We start from the raw sequence: 6000 nt of genomic DNA, 5'->3' as shown, positions 1-6000 counted from the left end.
TTCAGGGAAGCAACCAGTATGTACTCTGTGTCCCTTTTGACTTGTTAAAAACCACAGAGATATATGCTGCCTGTGCCCATGGAAATAGGGGCGTGATGGTACTAACCTTGCTTTCCATTTGGAAAGATCCATTCTTGCTGCCATGAAGCTCCCTGAAATTCTCTGCTGTTGACAGGCCTCTGGCCAATGTAGGCATGGGTCTGGTAAGAAAATGAGTTTTCTCTGGGTACACACGGAGCTTCTTTGGCCGGGGTGGGGCTCACCTTGCCATGCTCTAGAGCTAAAGGGAATCTCCACGTGAGTCCTTGCCTCGAGGTAAGGCCCTGAGTAGCCCTGCAGAAAGGGAGGCATGCAGCTCTTTCCATGAGCTCTTAGTGGAGGTTCTGCTTTATTTTAAAGGAAGTACCCTTTTCAGGACTCCTAGGCCCCTCGGGTGAGCATCATTTTGGTTCCAAGATCACTGACTCCCTCCACACCCCTGTGGGCCTGCTGAGCAGCATTGAGTCCCATACGTCCCTCGGAGGCCCTCTGTGTCTGCCGAGTCTCGGGCAACACACTCTACGTTACTTCAGGAGAGCTACATTTCCAGAGCACTCGAACAGCATCAGAACCACATTTCTAGGCAGTCCAACATGCCCTGGAAGTCTTCGACATTGCCCTCGTCTGAGCTGCCCTGAGAAAACACTCTGCTTAGAATTGATCGAGGACCTCGTTCCTGAAGTCACTCTATTCAAGGAGAAATACAGCATCCTAACATGCTGTATCGCTCCCATGGCAAGCAACGTGAGAACTTGCCTCGAGGTAAAGCCCTGAAATGCTATGCAGAAGCAGAGGCGTGTAGCAGTTTCCATGAGGCCGTAGTCGCTGCTCGGCAGCATTTTTACGCCAGTAGGCTTGTTAGGACACCTAGGTGCCAAGCCTGGAATATCTATTGCCTGCAAGAACACTGAGTACCCTCAGGCTCCCCTGGCCCTTCTAAGCAATATCCAGGCCAGGAGCTTTGGGAATCACAGTGTGTATGCCGAAGGTAGGGCAACACAGTGCACTCTTATTGGTTCATCTTGATTTAGCCAGCAATCGCACAGATTCACGAGCAAGGTTCTAGCAAGTTCCAACTTGCCGTGGAAGTCTCACTCCTTCCCTAGTTTGAGCTGCACAGAGAAAAACACTAGCCTTCTCCATCCATCCAGGACCTCCTAGCTGAAGTCACCTTGCCTCCTAGAGAAAGACGGCTACGTTCCTATTGCAACTAAAGCACAGTATTTCCTGTAGCACGGCAGGCATTTGAAGAGGCACGGGCCAGGAGGCCTAGCTGGTGCTTTCCTGGGTGAGGCCGTTTACTAGTTGCAGAACACCCTGCCTCGAGAAGTTGACTGAGGGAAGCAACCAGTGTGTACTCTGTGTCTCATTTGACTTGTTAAAAACCACAGAGATGTATGTTGGCTGTGCCCATGGAAATGGGGGCATGATGGGACTAACCTTGCTTTCCATTTGGAAACCTCCATTCTTGCTGCCGTGAAGTTCCCAGAAATTCTCTGCTGTTGACAGGCCCCTGGTCACTGTAGGCATGGGTCTGGGAAGAAAATGAGTTTTCTCTGGCCACACACGGAGCTTCATTGGCCGGGGTGGGGCGCACCTTGCCATGCTCTAGAGCTAAAGGGAATCTCCACGTGAGTCCTTGCCTCGAGGTAAGGACCTGAGTACCCTTGCAGAAAGGGAGGCATGCAGCTCTTTCCATGAGCTCTTAGTCGCTGTTGTGCTTTACTTTAAAGGAAGTACCCTTTTCAGGACTCCTCGAGCCCTCTGGTGAGCATCACTGTTGTTCCAAGATCTCAGAGTACCTCCACACCCCTGTAGGCCTGCTGAGCAATAACGAGGCCCATTGGTCCCTCGGAGGTCGTCTGTGTCTGCTGAGTCATGGGCAACACACTGCACTCTTTCTTGTGATATCTTGATTCACAGCACTCGCACAGGTTCAAGAGCAACGTTCAAGCAAGGTCTAACATGCCGTGGAAATGGCACTCATTCCCTAGTCTGAGCTGCACAGAGAAAAACACTAGGCTTCTCCTTCCAATCAGGACCTCCTACCTGAAGTCACCCTGCCTCCAGGAGAAAGACGGCTTGCGTTCTTTTGCAACTAAAGCACAGTTTTTCCTGTAGCACTGCAGGCTTTTGAAGAGGCACGGTCCCAGAGGCCTGGCTACGGCGTTCGTTGGTGAAACCGTTCACTAGATGCAGAACACCCTGCCTCGAGAAGTTGATTCAGGGAAGCAACCAGTATGTACTCTGTGTCCCTTTTGACTTGTTAAAAACCACAGAGATATATGCTGCCTGTGCCCATGGAAATAGGGGCGTGATGGTACTAACCTTGCTTTCCATTTGGAAAGATCCATTCTTGCTGCCATGAAGCTCCCTGAAATTCTCTGCTGTTGACAGGCCTCTGGCCAATGTAGGCATGGGTCTGGTAAGAAAATGAGTTTTCTCTGGGTACACACGGAGCTTCTTTGGCCGGGGTGGGGCTCACCTTGCCATGCTCTAGAGCTAAAGGGAATCTCCACGTGAGTCCTTGCCTCGAGGTAAGGCCCTGAGTAGCCCTGCAGAAAGGGAGGCATGCAGCTCTTTCCATGAGCTCTTAGTGGAGGTTCTGCTTTATTTTAAAGGAAGTACCCTTTTCAGGACTCCTAGGCCCCTCGGGTGAGCATCATTTTGGTTCCAAGATCACTGACTCGCTCCACACCCCTGTGGGCCTGCTGAGCAGCATTGAGTCCCATACGTCCCTCGGAGGCCCTCTGTGTCTGCCGAGTCTCGGGCAACACACTCTACGTTACTTCAGGAGAGCTACATTTCCAGAGCACTCGAACAGCATCAGAACCACATTTCTAGGCAGTCCAACATGCCCTGGAAGTCTTCGACATTGCCCTCGTCTGAGCTGCCCTGAGAAAACACTCTGCTTAGAATTGATCGAGGACCTCGTTCCTGAAGTCACTCTATTCAAGGAGAAATACAGCATCCTAACATGCTGTATCGCTCCCATGGCAAGCAACGTGAGAACTTGCCTCGAGGTAAAGCCCTGAAATGCTATGCAGAAGCAGAGGCGTGTAGCAGTTTCCATGAGGCCGTAGTCGCTGCTCGGCAGCATTTTTACGCCAGTAGGCTTGTTAGGACACCTAGGTGCCAAGCCTGGAATATCTATTGCCTGCAAGAACACTGAGTACCCTCAGGCTCCCCTGGCCCTTCTAAGCAATATCCAGGCCAGGAGCTTTCCGAATCACAGTGTGTATGCCGAAGGTAGGGTAACACAGTGCACTCTTACTGGTACATCTTGATTTAGCCAGCAATCGCACAGATTCACGAGCACGGTTCTAGCAAGTTCCAACTTGCCGTGGAAGTCTCACTCCTTCCCTAGTTTGAGCTGCACAGAGAAAAACACTAGCCTTCTCCATCCATCCAGGACCTCCTAGCTGAAGTCACCTTGCCTCCTAGAGAAAGACGGCTACGTTCCTATTGCAACTAAAGCACAGTATTTCCTGTAGCACGGCAGGCATTTGAAGAGGCACGGGCCAGGAGGCCTAGCTAGGGCTTTCCGGGGTGAGGCCGTTTACTAGTTGCAGAACACCCTGCCTCGAGAAGTTGACTGAGGGAAGCAACCAGTGTGTACTCTGTGTCTCATTTGACTTGTTAAAAACCACAGAGATGTATGCTGGCTGTGCCCGTGGAAATGGGGGCATGATGGGACTAACCTTGCTTTCCATTTGGAAACCTCCATTCTTGCTGCCGTGAAGTTCCCAGAAATTCTCTGCTGTCGACAGGCCCCTGGTCACTGTAGGCATGGGTCTGGGAAGAAAATGAGTTTTCTCTGGCCACACACGGAGCTTCATTGGCCGGGGTGGGGCGCACCTTGCCATGCTCTAGAGCTAAAGGGAATCTCCACGTGAGTCCTTGCCTCGAGGTAAGGACCTGAGTACCCTTGCAGAAAGGGAGGCATGCAGCTATTTCCATGAGCTCTTAGTCGCTGTTGTGCTTTACTTTAAAGGAAGTAACCTTTTCAGGACTCCTCGCGCCCTCTGGTGAGCATCACTGTTGTTCCAAGATCTCAGAGTACCTCCACACCCCTGTAGGCCTGCTGAGCAATAACGAGGCCCATTGGTCCCTCGGAGGTCGTCTGTGTCTGCTGAGTCATGGGCAACACACTGCACTCTTTCTTGTGATATCTTGATTCACAGCACTCGCACAGGTTCAAGAGCAACGTTCAAGCAAGGTCTAACATGCCGTGGAAATGGCACTCATTCCCTAGTCTGAGCTGCACAGAGAAAAACACTAGGCTTCTCTTTCCAATCAGGACCTCCTACCTGAAGTCACCCTGCCTCCAGGAGAAAGACGGCTTGCGTTCTTTTGCAACTAAAGCACAGTTTTTCCTGTAGCACTGCAGGCTTTTGAAGAGGCACGGTCCCAGAGGCCTGGCTACGGCGTTCGTTGGTGAAACCGTTCACTAGATGCAGAACACCCTGCCTCGAGAAGTTGATTCAGGGAAGCAACCAGTATGTATTGTGTCCCTTTTGACTTGTTAAAAACCACAGAGATATATGCTGCCTGTGCCCATGGAAATGGGGGCGTGATGGTACTAACCTTGCTTTCCATTTGGAAAGATCCATTCTTGCTGCCATGAAGCTCCCTGAAATTCTCTGCTGTTGACAGGCCTCTGGCCACTGTAGGCATGGGTCTGGTAAGAAAATGAGTTTTCTCTGGGTACACACGGAGCTTCATTGGCCGGGGTGGGGCTCACCTTGCCATGCTCTAGAGCTAAAAGGAATCTCCACGTGAGTCCTTGCCTCGAGGTAAGGCCCTGAGTAGCCCTGCAGAAAGGGAGGCATGCAGCTCTTTCCATGAGCTCTTAGTGGAGGTTCTGCTTTATTTTAAAGGAAGTACCCGTTTCAGGACTCTTGGCCCCTCGGGTGAGCATCATTTTGGTTCCAAGATCACTGACTCCCTCCACACCCCTGTGGGCCTGCTGAGCAGCATTGAGTCCCATACGTCCCTCGGAGGCCCTCTGTGTCTGCCGAGTCTCGGGCAACAAACTCTACGTTACTTCAGGAGAGCTACATTTCCAGAGCACTCGAACAGCATCAGAACCACATTTCTAGGCAGTCCAACATGCCCTGGAAGTCTTCGACATTGCCCTCGTCTGAGCTGCCCTGTGAAAACACTCTGCTTAGAATTGATCGAGGACCTCGTTCCTGAAGTCACTCTATTCAAGGAGAAATACAGCATCCTAACATGCTGTATCGCTCCCAGGGCAAGCAACGTGAGAACTTGCCTCGAGGTAAAGCCCTGAAATGCTATGCAGAAGCAGAGGCGTGTATCAGTTTCCATGAGGCCGTAGTCGCTGCTCGGCAGCATTTTTACGCCAGTAGGCTTGTTAGGACACCTAGGTGCCAAGCCTGGAATATCTATTGCCTGCAAGAACACTGAGTACCCTCAGGCTCCCCTGGCCCTTCTAAGCAATATCCAGGCCAGGAGCTTTCCGAATCACAGTGTGTATGCCGAAGGTAGGGCAACACAGTGCACTCTTATTGGTACATCTTGATTTAGCCAGCAATCGCACAGATACACGAGCACGGTTCTAGCAAGTTCCAACTTGCCGTGGAAGTCTCACTCCTTCCCTAGTTTGAGCTGCACAGAGAAAAACACTAGCCTTCTCCATCCATCCAGGACCTCCTAGCTGAAGTCACCTTGCCTCCTAGAGAAAGACGGCTACGTTCCTATTGCAACTAAAGCACAGTATTTCCTGTAGCACGGCAGGCATTTGAAGAGGCACGGGCCAGGAGGCCTAGCTAGGGCTTTCCTGGGTGAGGCCGTTTACTAGTTGCAGAACACCCTGCCTCGAGAAGTTGACTGAGGGAAGCAACAAGTGTGTACTCTGTGTCTCATTTGACTTGTTAAAAACCACAGAGATGTATGCTGGCTGTGCCCATGGAAATGGGGGCATGATGGGACTAACCT

The sequence above is a fragment of the Eschrichtius robustus genome, chromosome 9 (genome assembly GCF_028021215.1).
Source record: "Eschrichtius robustus isolate mEscRob2 chromosome 9, mEscRob2.pri, whole genome shotgun sequence".
Lineage (NCBI taxonomy): Eukaryota > Metazoa > Chordata > Mammalia > Artiodactyla > Eschrichtiidae > Eschrichtius > Eschrichtius robustus.
Note: the sequence above shows the minus strand (reverse complement) of the source record.